This window comes from Pongo pygmaeus, chromosome 8, assembly GCF_028885625.2.
Source record: "Pongo pygmaeus isolate AG05252 chromosome 8, NHGRI_mPonPyg2-v2.0_pri, whole genome shotgun sequence".
In the NCBI taxonomy this organism is placed as follows: domain Eukaryota; kingdom Metazoa; phylum Chordata; class Mammalia; order Primates; family Hominidae; genus Pongo; species Pongo pygmaeus.
Window position 1 is genome coordinate 86,058,110 of NC_072381.2, and position 15,045 is coordinate 86,073,154.

Genomic DNA, 15,045 nt, shown 5'->3' on the forward strand with positions numbered 1-15,045 from the left:
GACCTCACGTGCAGCGTCTAGGGTTAAGTGTTTACAGCTTCTGAAGCCCCAGAGGGCGTGTGTTAACAGTGTGCTGTTTCAGCTTTCCGATCTGCAGGTAGCTTGTGTTAATAAGCTCAATTAGACCTTCTGCCTTATTGCAAGGACAGAGGGCTATCTGTATCCCAGGGTTCCTTCCCTAGTGTACCAGAAAAATTGAATCACACGTGGGCTTGGAGAATGAGTGCAAGGTTTTATTGAGTGGTGGAAGCTCTCAGCAGATGGATGGCAGCCAGAAGGTGGTCTTCCCCTGGAATCCTGCTGCTCAGTGACCGGGCTCTCCTCCCACTGTCCTAGGCGGAGTTTCCCTCGGAGTCCACTTTGTTCCACCATCGATGGCCTGCTGGCGTTTGCCAGCGTGTTCCTCTTGATGTCCATCCACTTGTGTCTGTTCCCGCTAGGTTCTCGGAGTTTTTATAGGCACGGGATGAGGGCATGGTGCGCCAGGGTGGTCTTGGAAAATGCAATATTTGGGCCCGAAAACAGAAGTGTCTGTCCTTACTTAGGTCCGTGGGCACAGGCCTGAGGGTGGAGCCCTCACCAGGGACCCCACCCTTCTCTGCCCAGCACTTTCCTACTCCTTTAAGCCAGAATCAATAATGTACTAGCCACCAGCCTCTGGATTCCCACTCCAATGCCCTGTTGAAATTTAGCAGCATTATACACAATTTCTTATTTTAGTTTTAGTAGTTTAATAGGAAGAACATTCTTTAAATGAAATTTTTAAGACAGTTTCCTTTTGTTTCACATTGCAATGCTAATGTGTTTTTACCATCAAAATTTATAAAATTTTTGACAATTTTATTAGCCAGCTCCAAGTCAGTCGTTTGAAACTTTATTAATCAATTCCTTATGCACATTTTACTATATTTTTGGCAGGGTCCCAAGCTCTTTGCAAATATTGTCACATTTGATTCTCATAATAACCCTATGTTGTAGGACATTATTATAGCTCCATTCTACATTGAGGAAAGCTGAGAAACAAAAGCTTAAATGACTTGTAATTAAATAATCTTGTACTCAAAGTCACAGGGACAGTAGGAGAAGCAGCCTAGATTCAAACTCTGACAGATTGACTCACCTAATCTATGCCAGTCCAATATGGGAGCAAGATTATAGGAAAATTCTAGTTAGAAAATTTCAAGTGACAAAAATCTCATTTAAAAAATATTTTTTTCTATCTCAAAAGGATTAAGATATTATTTCAAATTTAAAAAGTGATTCTTCTGCACAAGTAACCTCATCCATGGCAAATATGTCATCTATGTCAAACATAGCATACAGACAGGCACTGAAATTCTGCTGTCAGTAATGTGTTTTGTGTTGATGGTTTCTAACATATTGATATGAGTGTGTTTACTAGATAGACTGAATCCATAAAGTGGAAGAGAGAAAAAAATAAGATCTTCAATGTTTTCGTAGGGTAAGTTCACCTAGAAAGGGAAAGCAAACATCACGGAGAATGGGGTATCCATCTCCTCAAGTATTTATTCCATGCCTATATCAAAACATTTCATGTACTCCATCAATATATATACCTACTATATACCCACAAAATAAATAATAAAAAATTAAAAATAAATAAAATTATAAATGTGAAAAAAGAAAGGGGAAACCAATAAGTCATAGAAGATAGAGGCTTCACCCTCCTTTTGCCAATTTTTATTTGATATTTTTTTCAAGTCAGGCATTCTGTTGATTTTTCTATACCTACAGGATATGAATTCTAAAATGCTTTAAAATCAGACAGTTTGAACAAAAGTATACAGCAATAGCCTAAAATCAATTATTATCCCCATCTTGCTCATATGGAAAGGAAAATGGGCTGCCCCTTCTGGGTATACTTGGCCACCTCAGTCCACTTTGAGGGTTTTCTTATGGAAGAGTTTTAGAACACATTCAAACTCCATTCCTACAGAGAAGTCATCATCCAATTCTACATTTGCTGTTCCTTGCTTACTCTGTAGGCTCATTGGTAATTGTCTTATTTGGCTACAAAATTCACCAAGAAAACTTGAGGAAGAGAAAAATGAAAATGATTTTGGAAATATCAAAATTCTAAGAGTTGGAGGTGGCTTTTATAAGGACAGAAATGGTCAAGTAAAATCTAATTTTGGGGATCCTAGCTGAAGTTTTTGATATGCATAGATATACTCTATCACAGAGGGAGCAATGCACTAATTTGGATCAGGTAATAAGAAATTTAGTGGATATAATGTCCTTGATTGTCTTACTGTTGAATGTTTCTGGGAGAGTGAAGCAAAGGTAGCATTTCAAGTGAAGGACCAACCTAGAGTAGAGCATCTATAGGACCTCCCATTCCTTCCCCACACCCACACCCCAAAATCTCCCCCATCTCCACATATAACCATACACTCAAATACCTACACATCTATACAACCATACCCAAATGTTCAATCACACATGCGTAACTATACATATATAAACCTACATGCACTAGTAGCAGAGCCATCCAGATTGGAACCTAATAAAAATGAATTGCTGACAATCCATCTTAATAACTGAAGAGCTGGGGAAGGAGATAAACAGATTACAGATACTATTACTAAGCCTTTCATCCAATATGAATTCAGGATTGTTTGAAAAATATGAATAAGCCCACCCCAAAAACTTGTTTTGCACATTTTTCTAAACTTGATATGTGTGTGAGTGTGTATGTGTATGCAGGTGAGTGTGTCTGCATGTGTATGTTTCTTTAGCTAATAGTAATATTGTTTAATGATCAAGTAAATCCATCCCTTTTAATGTAAAATTATAGTGCTGGAGTTAAATATATAAAGTTTTGTCTCTAAGTTTCCCTGCAGAAACCCCTAACCTTGGTGATCTGAAGAGGAAGTCATGAAGGCAAAGGAAAGCCTTTTGGTAGGACAATTTTTTCTATAGGTCCATTCTCTGATCTTGACCTGGAAAAAGTTTAGGCCAATGATGAGAAGATGCTGTTTTTCAAGAGATATGAAAAAACAAGCCTGTTAGGAAAATGGAAATACTTTGCTTCCAAATATGTATTTACATTCCTCCTTTGATCAATGATACATACGCTTTCCAGCTGCTTGGCCCTATGTCTTGATTCTTTAGAAACTGTGAAAGATTAGATTTTTGAAGTTTGAATATAACCAATGAAATAGATTAAACAAAACTAGCTTGTACTTTGTCATCTTTATTATTTTAAACATTGATGCCATAACAAGAAAAAAAAACCCAATTATTCTATTATATGCATTCCTTCTTTTATTTAGGATTTTAAATAATGAATAGTTAAGATTTTTTAATTGAATCTTATTCCTTTATATCTTAGCTTATTAGTGCTACAGAACACTTGGTCAGTCTATATATATATATATATATATATACATATATATGTATATATATATACATATATATGTATATATATGTATATATATATACATATATATGTATATATATATATATATATATACATATATATGTATATATATATATACATATGTAGTAGTCTACTACTATTATATACTATATACACATATATAGACTGATGAAATGTTTAATGTATACATATACATATTAAACCTCTACATACTTGTTAGAAACTCACAATGTTTTATCTTCATGTCCTTAACTTAAAGTGGAAATTTCTAAACCGTATTTAGTCACTGCACTTCTTTCCCTCACAAGTATGCCATTTAAAAGAGCTGCTATCATTTTGAATATTTTTCCTGTGCTTAAGGCATTTAAGCATTCTATTGAGTATAAAGTATTTTGGTGTGATGCTCATAAGAGATGCATTAAGTCAGCAATAATATGATTCTATTAGTGTAGTTAATACTTTTATTAAAGGCAATAAATCCTGTATTATGACTTTGGTGTGCTTTGTATTTTTCCCAAAATGCTATTACATTTTATATGATCTTGTGTAAAAGATATTAAAATAAAAAATACATGTTCTTAGTATAATATTGAAGGTAATAAATGCTAGGGAGATGTAAATATAATTTTTAAAATACTTACCTATTTTCCAAATTTTAAATTATCTTGTAAATGATAATTTTTTGAAGAAGCCAAAATACACAAGAGCAATAATTAGATTGATACCATTCAATATCTTAAAATGTAAATAGGTCAAAGAGCTGCTTCTTGAAAAGACCCTAAAGCTTGGCATGTAGAAAAACTGATACAGTGTTTAAATATTTATTGATTATTATTCATGCTTGAAATAGATTGTTAAAAAAACAAAAATTTCAAAAATTTGGAAATAAGCAAAATTATAATGGAGTATCTTTTCAGTGTTATACTAGAGCTTAGTGGGTAGTTCTAACAGTCCCATTCAAAGATTAATTTATCAGTGGTTATGCAGTTTTCCTTAACTTACTTTTTGTTATTGTACAGGATATTTTACAACTCTGTAAAGGTTGATATTAACTTGTAGAAAAGTGATAATGGTGCAAATAATATTTGTGAGATAGTAAATAAAATGGATTTGGTCCTGTAGAGATACAATTAATTTATTCCCTAAGAAAAGATAATTCCCAAAGTTTACAATTTTATTGCCTTGTGGAACGTTACCCAGTATTGGATAGATTTTGACATTATTATTTCAGTATTCTTTTTTTCAGTTCCTGTTAATAACTTTATTTCTCCTACACTCCTTTGAACCACCATTTCCTTCTAGGTGTTCCATAAATGAATTACTTAAGTAAATCTTTGAAACACAGTCTCCCTCTTATATTTATAAGAAAGTCATGTTTGTTTATTTTAACCTTTTAGAATACATATTTTAGCCAGGCACAGTGGCTCACACCTCTAATCCCAGGACTTTGGGAGGCTGAGACAGGAGGATTGCTTGAATCCAGGAGTTCAAGACCAGCCTGGGCAACATAGTGAGACTGCATCTCTATAAAAAATAAACAAAATTAGTAGAGTGTGGTGGTGCATGCCTGTAGTCCCAACTACTTGGGAGGCTGAGTTGGGAGAATCTCTTGAGCCCAGGAGGTGGAGGCTGTGGTGAGCCAACATCCTGCCACGGTATTCCAGCCTGGGCGACAGAGCAAGAACCTGTCTCAAATAATAATAATAAATTGCAAAGGAAAGGAAATAAAACAGAAATTCATATTTTAACAAGTTTTTCTTCATTTTGTTCTTCCCACTTTAGCAGAGATACATATGAAGCTGAAATTGCATACAATCTGTTGCAGATTTCTATACTACTGCTTCAAGGCTTAATCTTTCTAATTACTTATTATAACTTATTAGGTCTCTTTCTAATTACATTTTCCATTACTATTTACCTTCAATTATCTTGAATATTTTCAGTGTCCTCAAAAATTTTAATTTCTAAACATTTCTCTTAGGTTTACTCCTGTGAATTGGCTTCCATTATCTATCTATTAGAATTAATAAGCTAAATTGGGTTTATAATAACATCTGTTCATCTTTCTCCCTCATTATATCTTTATTTTTAGCCATACTTACAAGTTTTTTAAACTCCCAGCTTATATAGGGGTTCCCTCATGGGTTTTTATTGTATTTTGTGAAAATTTTACTTTATGCATTTTTTTTCCAAAAATTGATATTATTTTCTAAACAACACGGTATAACAGCTATTTACATAGCATTTACATTGTATTAGGTATTATACATAATCTAGCAATGATTTAAGGTATGATGGAAAATGTGCATAGAATATGTGCAGGTACTGTGCCATTTTATATAAGGGACTTGAGCTTCCCTGGATTTTAGTATCCACAGGGGCCCTGGAACCAATCCACTACAGATACTGAGGATGACTCTATTACCCTCTATTGTCACATACAAAGAAAAATGATTTAAATTGGCAGTTGGAGGCTAATTACAAATGTTTTGAAGAATATTGTGTGGTCCATAGTGTGACAGGAGGGAAGTCTGACAACCAGCTGCCATGGACTCTATGGGGTGCATCTTCTATACACCAAGGTCGGATCCTCATTCTTTTATGTCAGAAACCAATTCACCCAGGGACAATAAGATGCTCAGTGATAGATTCACACTAGGCTGATGGATAATGCTTATTTATGGTCATTCCAGTTCACATATTTACGGAGCAGGATATGTGCTTTAAATGGGAAGAATGTCATAGTGCTTCCTAGAGCATTTCCTACCTCCAAATTAAGATAGCCATGACATCTATTAGTAATCAGAAATTTAGCTGATATGAGAGGAGTGACAATGAAGACAAATGGATAACTGGATAGATTTTAACTCAGACCATGGAGAAGCTTGAAGAGATCTCTCTGCCATATACCTGTGGGAACATTTTGGTGACCAATGTAGTCCTATCTCCTATATTCAACATTAAGCCCTATTCACTGTTGCCATCTACTTTTGTCCTGCGGAACTCCTTCATTATCTGCATACATACTTTAGATGGATTGATGGAGATAAAACTGCTCCTGTATGTAAGCTGTTCCTTTACCACTGTCTATATGTTGATTTAATTAGTTTAACTTATAGAAGATAATATTTTTCCATTATGGTACTTCACAATCCGCTATGTCCTGCTTACAGCAGGGATAATGGCAAAATAAGGAAACATGCATATGAAAGTGAATTATTGAAGATGACTTTGATTAATTGTATTCAATAGGTACAGGCCAGGGCCTTTAAGTCTGCATTTTTAGTAAGCACCATGCATACTTGTGTTTACTCTGTGGTACCTCAAAGGTTCTGCTGGCTTCCAACTCTTCAGTTCTGAAGTACTCCTCTCATTTATTGAATTATCTAATTATCACTATAATTAAGGGAAGTTGGGGCCGGGCAAAGTGGCTCATGGCTGTAATCCCAGCACTTAGGGAGGCCGAGGCAGGTAGATCACGAGGTCCAGATATCAAGACCATCTTGGCTAACACGGTGAAACCCCGTCTCTACCAAAAATACAAAAAATTAGCCGGGAGTGGTGGCGGGCGCCAGTAGTCCCAGCTACTCGGGAGGATGAGGCAGGAGAATGGCGTGAACTCAGGAGGCGGACCTTGCAGTGAGCCGAGATAGCGCCACTGCACTCCAGCCTGGGTGACAGAGCAAGACTCCGTCTCAGAAAAAAAAGGGGGGCGGGGCGGGAGTTATTCCATTTACTCAAAAACTGTCAGGACCAGATTATGGATTGCTTCAAGTTAGGAGTTACCAATCTCAGGTCAAGAATGGCCAAGTTTTTAGACCACATTTTTCCATAAGGGAAAACTTGCAGTCCAACAAGCAAGCTGGGTTTTGCTTTTATGTAGTTACTACTCATAATGGACAGGAACCGTAAATAATGTGGTTATGTTTACAATGTAGGACTTAATGTTCAGATGTTCAAGCCATGTGGAAGGTCACAGTTTCAATAATAGAAGTCAAAATCAGAGTTGTTTAGTCAAATTGAGTGGGGGAAACAGATTACACGACAGCTAGAAAGGGCAGTAGTTTTCACTCAGTACTAAAGCTAGCAGATTACTCTTGATCCTACAGCAAGGACTGCCTATCTTATTATTTAAGCAGTCATAGTAAGTGATTAGATAAGAACGATTAGGTTGGTGCACAAGTAATGGCAAAACTGCAATTACTTGTTCACCGATCTACTATCTTACTTTATTCCTTTCATTAGAGCAGAGATTTCTGGGTGGAGAGGATTGTCCTGTAAGTCCACTTTATCTGGCAGATGTTCAGAGTTAAAGCAGATCATCTGGCATTCTCCTCAAATTTCTAGCTTCTATATTATCACATTCTTAGGAGGCACAAGCAAGAATGCACTGTCTGATCAGTAACAATAATAATATATCCTCTTTGAGTGAAAGAACAGACATTTGAGTGAAATAATAAACTCTAAAAGGTGGGAGGGTGAGAGGAATATGAGGGTTAAAAAACTAGCTATTGTGTACAATGTTCGTTATTCAGGTAAAAGCCCAGATTTCACCACTATGCGTGTATCCATGCAACAAAACTGTGCTTGTAACCCCTAACTCTATTTTTAAAAATATCCTGTGAGCTCTTTTCTTATATGGGTCAGATTGTAAATCTTCAAAGTTTGTCTCTTCTCTGAACTTGTGACACTTATTTTTATGAAAAAAATAATATTTGGAAATTGTCAGCCCTTTGATCTTAGATCATGTTTTAAAAACTATTTATAATAGAATTAAAAACTATTTCTCATAGGCGTATGAGAAAACATTTGATCAGGAGATTGATAGCTATCAAAAACAGCATGAGCCACATGAGTTGTAAGTTTTCTTTGAGTCTAGTATCTTAAGATTTTAAGATTTAGGGCTTGTTTTCTTTATAATCTCGTTCTTGTTAGGAAACTATATTTGCCACTTTTATGCACACCTTACCAAATGTAGGACCAAATAAGATGTTTGGTCTTTTCCTCTGTTTTCCACGTCTATTATTGACCAGACAACTCAATCAGGAGAAAGAAAATACCTTTGTTTCTAGTTGAGCTATTTTTTTTTTGATTACTTTGGTCCCGTCGAACTAAAACAAATCTTCCCTGCTTCCTATCAATTGTTTTGCTTTCTTTGTATTTGCTTCATTACATTCTTGAATTGAGTTCTTTTGTCTGTTGGGTACATTCAGCTCTGATCTTTTATTCCTCACAAATATTTAAGTATGTGACAACTGTAAAAGGAAGAAGATAATTTATACCTATTTTCTATGTTTCAGAGTTTACCACCAATGTTTCTCCAGCAGAATCAAACAGTCAAATAATTCACTTTGACTTCTAGGTTAGTATTGATAGTATTCAGAAAAATGGTGGTTTTTCTGAAGGTCTCTTGTTTCAGCTGAACAGTGAATCATGACTTAGTTTTCACTGCTCATTTGACTTTTTGTTGATCACAAGGAAAGGGTGAATGTATTCATTTGTTTAAGCTGAAATTCGAACTCTAACGAAGAAAATATATGTTCAGATTCTGAGTCAAACCTGTAACTCATTCTAGCCTAGTGTTTCATCTTTAACATAAAAGTATTCTACAGTGAAGACTTAAATTTTCCTTATGATTTCATCAGAAATGGTCAGGAATTAACCCACATATCAATGTTTGAGGAGATTTTTGATAGGTACTAAATATTAATTCATTGTACTAATACAGCAACTGGTTTTCTATTAGAGAACTCAGTATTATTTAAAATTAAGATTATGAGCTCTGGTGCCAAGTCACATGAGTCTAAATATGTCCTCTGCCTCTTACTGGTTTTGGATTTTGAGTAGCTTGCTTAAATTATCTCAGTCTATTGATTTCTAAAAAAAAATCCTATCTGATGAATTGATGACAGTCATCTTTTGAGAGTGACCTGAAATGAAAAGAATACTCATTGCTGATCACTTGATTATTTGAGCATAATTCCTGTTCTAAATGGAATACATGGTGTGAAGTAGAGGTGACATTTTGATGTGGGATTTGTAAATATGTACCATGCCAAAAAACAAAAAAAAACCTACCTCACAAGATTAAGTGATATAATGCATAATGCATATAAAGTATTTAGAATATTAGAATAGTTTCTAACACGTGCTAAGTACACAACAAAAGTTAAGTATTAAGTTGTGTACTGAAAAACATGCTAAGTATGTGTGATGGTTAATATTGACTGTCGGTTTGATTGGATTGAAGGTTGCAAAGTATTGTTCCTGGGTTTGTCTGTGAAGGTGTTGCCAAAGGAGATTAACATTTGAGTCAGTAGACTGGGAAAGGCAGACCCACTTTCAATCTGGGTGGGTACAGTCTAATCAGTACCAGTGTGGCCAGAATAAAAGCAGGCAGAAGAACATGGAAAGACCAGACTGGCTTAGTCTTCCAGCCTACATCTTTCTCCCATGCTGGATGCTTCCTGACCTTGAATATCGGACTCCAAATTCTTCAGCTTTGAGATTCTTGGATCTTCAGCCACAAACTGAAGGCTGCACTGTCAACTTCCCTACTTTTAGGGTTTTGGGACTCAGACTGTCTTCCTTGTTCCTCAGCTTTCAGATGGCCTATTGTGGAACCTCACCTTGTTATTGTGTGAGTCTATAATCCTTAATAAACTCCCTTTTACATATACATCTATCCTATTAGTTCTGTCGCTCTAGAGAACGCTGACTAATACTTTGCATAAGAAATTAAATGTTCCTTCAAACATGAGTCTACTCTCCAGAATTAAGAGTCTACAGAGGGAAGATAAGCTTGTTTGAACCATTACATGTAGCATCAACGTGTTCGGCAGTCTTAGCTTATTATTATTACCCCTACCCTATGTTACTCAGAAAGTTGCATTTTTCCTCCCCCTCTCAAAAGAACTGTAATTAACGTGGATTTTATTCAAATTTAGTTGGGAAGGCAAAGCAGCTTAAACTTCCCAATTAGCCTATATTCCTCCCTTAGTCATACCTGTCAAGTCTTTAATATTGATTCCCTTCTCTATGAACAGCCCTTCACCACCCTCTCTCCCTGTAATATTCTAAACCAGAAAGACTAAGTTTTTGTTCTTACTCTACTGCCATGCTCAGAAAATCAAAACGTGTTCAATTAGTTAGCTCTTCTCTTTTCTTCCACAAGTTTGACATATAACAGCCTCAGTTTAGCAAATTACATTACAACAAGGGAACAATTGATGTGGAAGAAAGAAATAAAGTGCTGTATGACTTCAGAGGTGGAATAATTTATTTCTGTTTGGAGATGTTGTGGGAGGTTTCATGGAGTACATTACATGTGTATAGTAAAGACTAACTCAGCAAGCCTGGATTCTTTGAAATCTTCACATTCCAAAGAAAGGTCTGATGCTTAACTGGACCTAGAAGAAAAGCCCTTAGAATATCTTCTCTTTGTTTTTCTGGGGCCTTGGGCCAAGCCACATTATTAGCCAGGTTTATAGTAACAATGTGATGTATAGTGAGACATTGGACCATACAGTATCATATCAGTTTGGAATCTGGAAAGGCTGAAGATTATGTAAATAAGTCAGCCATGTTGGCACACCATGTCTACATGCACCCTCTCTCCCACCTGCAATAAAACACTGGACACCAAGACTTGGATAAGTTTCCCAGTTTGGCAATACTGCATGTATGTTATCACACATTATTGCTGAGAGAATTCAGTGTGATTCATATTACTCCCCTGGGAAAGAACAGCTAGAAACAAATAGCAAGTCTCTCCTGGACTCTATCTATTATACCCTTTTCCCTTGCTGATTTTATGCTATACCCATTCATTGTCATAAACCATAAATATGAGTATAGCAGCTTTTCTGAATTCTGTGTTTTTCAAGGGGACCTCTAAACCTGAGGGTGTTCTTGGGGAACACTAAGAACAACACTTCATTTGCACTTTCAGTTAGATTTTGAAAAATGAATACACTTTTGGAAATGTGGAAATGAGTAGGCAGAGGATGGAAATAGACAATAATAGGAACACAGGTTGCTTGAGATAGAAGAAACTAGAAGAATGTTGTGAAAAAAGAGGAACACTACACCGTATAGTGGGATCAATGAACAGTTCGGCCAAATGTTGCATTAAATATTCTTTAAAAACAAGTCTATTACCTCAAGAAGCTTAGACAGTGGTGAAAAGATAAGGTTCAACTAAATGAATAAATCAAGAATAATATGAGGCAAAAGATAAACACCAAATGGTCTGGGCTAAATGAGTTGGGAGGAGGGACTGTTGTGTGAAACAATATAATCTGAAAGAACTCTATGAAAGTTTCTGGTGGCCTAGATATATGCAGATGGGCTACAGCCAATAGTTCTGAGAACAATGTTCCCAACCCCTATTTTAATGTGTAATAAAAATGAATTATATCATTACTAACTCAACTGAATAAAATGCACAAAAATGTCTTTAGTGTCTGTTTTCTCTGTTGTCACTATTTGAATTTAAAAGGTTAATTTGTAAAATAAATCCATTTTCATTATTAATGAACTCTGCATTTGCAAATTTGTCTACTTACTAAAATTTATTGGCAACCCAAAAGTCAATACTTACTCACAGTACTTTCATGGTTATTTGCAGACATGTGCAGAGCAGTGAAAAATGTGTGTCACCCGATGCAAACAATCCCACATGAGGTTGAACGTGGTGATGCTTTGCCTTCTGGTTCTGCTTTCATACTGTAAACAATGTAATTTTCATAGTCTATTTAATACTATATTTTTTGCATTTTAATTCTCTCTTTTTTTGGTGATTTTGCTGTTTAAGATGACCCCCAACTGTAGAGCTAAAGTGCGGTCTGGTGTTCCTAAGTGAAAGAGGGCTGAAATATTGGTTTTGGAGAAAATATGGTATTGAATAAACTTATTTAATCATGAGTGATAGTGCTGTTGGCCATTTTCAAGCAGAGTAAACAGGCAACCCACAGAGTGGGAGAAAATATTCACAATCTATACATCTGACAAAGGACTAATATCCAGAATCTACAACACACTCAAACAAATTATCAAGAAAAAAACAAACAATTCCATCAAAAAGTGGGCAAAGGAAATGAACAGACAATTCTTAAAAGAAGATATACAAATGGCCAAAAAACATATTAAAAAGTGCTCAACATCACCAATTATCAGAGATTTAAATACAAATGAAAACCACAGTGTGATACCACCTTACTCTTGCAAGAATGGCAATAATTAAAAAAAACAATAAATAATAGATGTTGGCGTGGATGCAAGGAACAGGGAACACTTCTACACCGCTGGTGGGAATGTAAACTAGTACAACCACTATGGAAAATCATGTGGAGATCCCTTAAAAAACTAAAAGTAGAACCACCATTTGATCCAGCAATCCCACTACTATGTATAAACCCAGAGGAAAAGAAGTCATTATACGAAAAAGATACTTTCACACTCATATTACAGCTGCACAATTTGCAAATGCAAAAATGTGGAACCAACCCAAATGTCTATCAATCAATGAGTGGATACAGAAACTGTGATATATATATATATGAATACTACTCAGCCATAAAAAGGAATGAATTAATGGCATTCCGCAGCAACCTGGATGAGATTGAAGACTATTATTCTAAGTGAATGGAAAACCATACATTGTATATTCCCATTCATAAGTGGGAGGCAAGCTATGAGGATGCAAAGGCATAAGTATGACACAATAGATTTTGGGGACTCAGGGGGAAGGGATGGGGAGGGGGTGAGGGATAAAAGACTACAAATTGGATGCAGTGTATACTGCTCGTGTGATGGGTGCACCAAAATCTCACAAATCACCACTAAAGAACTTACTCATGTAACCAAATACCACCTGTTCCCCAATAACCTATGGAAATTTAAAAAAATAAAAAAAATAATAAAGACAATCGGAGTACTATAAAAATATTAAATAAATTATCTTTAAACAGAAACCACATAATACATAATATGCATTTATCAGTTGACAAAAATGTTATTTCTAGAGCCTCATGGGTATCTAACTCTGTATTTACATGGAAGCAATGGTTCAGTATTTGCTAATTGTGTTTGTGGTGACTTCATAAAGCATAATTACTGTGAATAACAAGAAATGACGATAGTTAAAATATTGTCTTAGCAAAAGACTTTACAGTAAACACAGGGGCTATATTGCACATTAATTCATGTCATTTCTTTTGTTTATACTATATATAAATATAGGGATATGAAAAAGATCTTTTACAAATAAGTAAACATTTTTGCATTACAATTTTCTGAAATATTCTTCACTTAAAGAAAATTTAGTTGCAACTTGACTTTCAAGGAAATGAGAAAAAATTATCTGTCCATGAAGAAATTATCTACAGAGATTAGTTGTGGCAAATTAAATGAGATGAGTAAGTCACACAGTAATTCTGAACTGGAAGTTGACTGTTAAGCTAGAACTTTCTACCACGAATGGGAAGTCACAGTACTTTGTAAGTACTATAGAAATATTTGTAGGTTCTGTGTTTGTAAGTATGATAGAAATAGGAACTTCCTTACTTATGGTGTTTTTTTCTTTCTTCATTTAATTGAACTTATTCTGTGTTTATGGAATTATATATTTCACTTTATTCAAAGTTGATCATTAATAATAAACTTCAAAACCTAAGCAGTCATGACAGTAACCTAGAATAGATAAGGACTGCTGTCTTACCCTACAGCTATAGAGACTGGCCAACTGAAAAACATTTACACAAGCTTAAGGAAGCAGTATAGCAGGGTGGTTAAGAGGACAAACTCTGAAGTCAGATTTCCTCCACTAAATCTAGCTATATGGCCATAAGAAAGCTGTTAATACTTTCTATGTCTTGGTTTCCTTTGTCAATTGACCTATTAGTAATATTTATTTTGTGCAATTGTAAAAATTAAATTATATGTAAAGCACTCAAAGTAGTGCCTTATTTATAGTAAATATTCAGTATATTATCAATTATTATTATATACTCAGCTTCAGCAAACTATTTCTCAATGGCATGCAAGATCAACAGATTTCTTTAAATAATCAGGAATTTAAATTTGTAGATAAAATTTTCAATATATGAAAACATTGTGTAATCAATTATAACATATGGATCAACTGGTCCACAAGCTAGTAGTTAGCAACTTTTTCATAGCCAAGGAGAAGATTATTTCCAAATCAGTAACATTAGGACTCTACTTAATTGTCTAGAAGTTTACTTGGAGGATGAATGTATGGAGAAGAAGATGTTTAATTATAACATTTTATTTTATTTATTTAATAGAAATAATAAAATAAGTAGGAATTACTAGGAACGTTCATTATCTGAAAGCCCCCGAATTTTTCTTTCCTGTGAATCAAGTCTGAAGACATTTTAGTTTATCTAAATCGTATGAGAGAATAATAGTAGCAACAACTCTGTATTATCCTTCTCCTTAAGGACACCATTCATATAAATTACTGCTTTAAATAACTTACCATGCATTATTCTTTCTGGATAAAAGAGAATATTAGCAGATAGAAAACCGAAGAATATCAAGTTATACTTTTTATTACTTTGAAAAATTTTATTCATTAGATCAACAAAACAAACTTTTAAAGGTAACTTTTTAAAAGA

General features: G+C 34.8%; 1 non-coding gene across 1 annotated transcript; it reads left to right on the forward strand.

The window, feature by feature from the left end:
• The first annotated feature begins 9,298 nt into the window (after positions 1–9,298).
• On the forward strand, positions 9,299–9,367 carry LOC129007037 (small nucleolar RNA SNORD2). The gene has a single exon (XR_008492214.1). It is a non-coding gene; the product is annotated as a small nucleolar RNA SNORD2 (small nucleolar RNA).
• Positions 9,368–15,045: the final 5,678 nt, after the last annotated feature.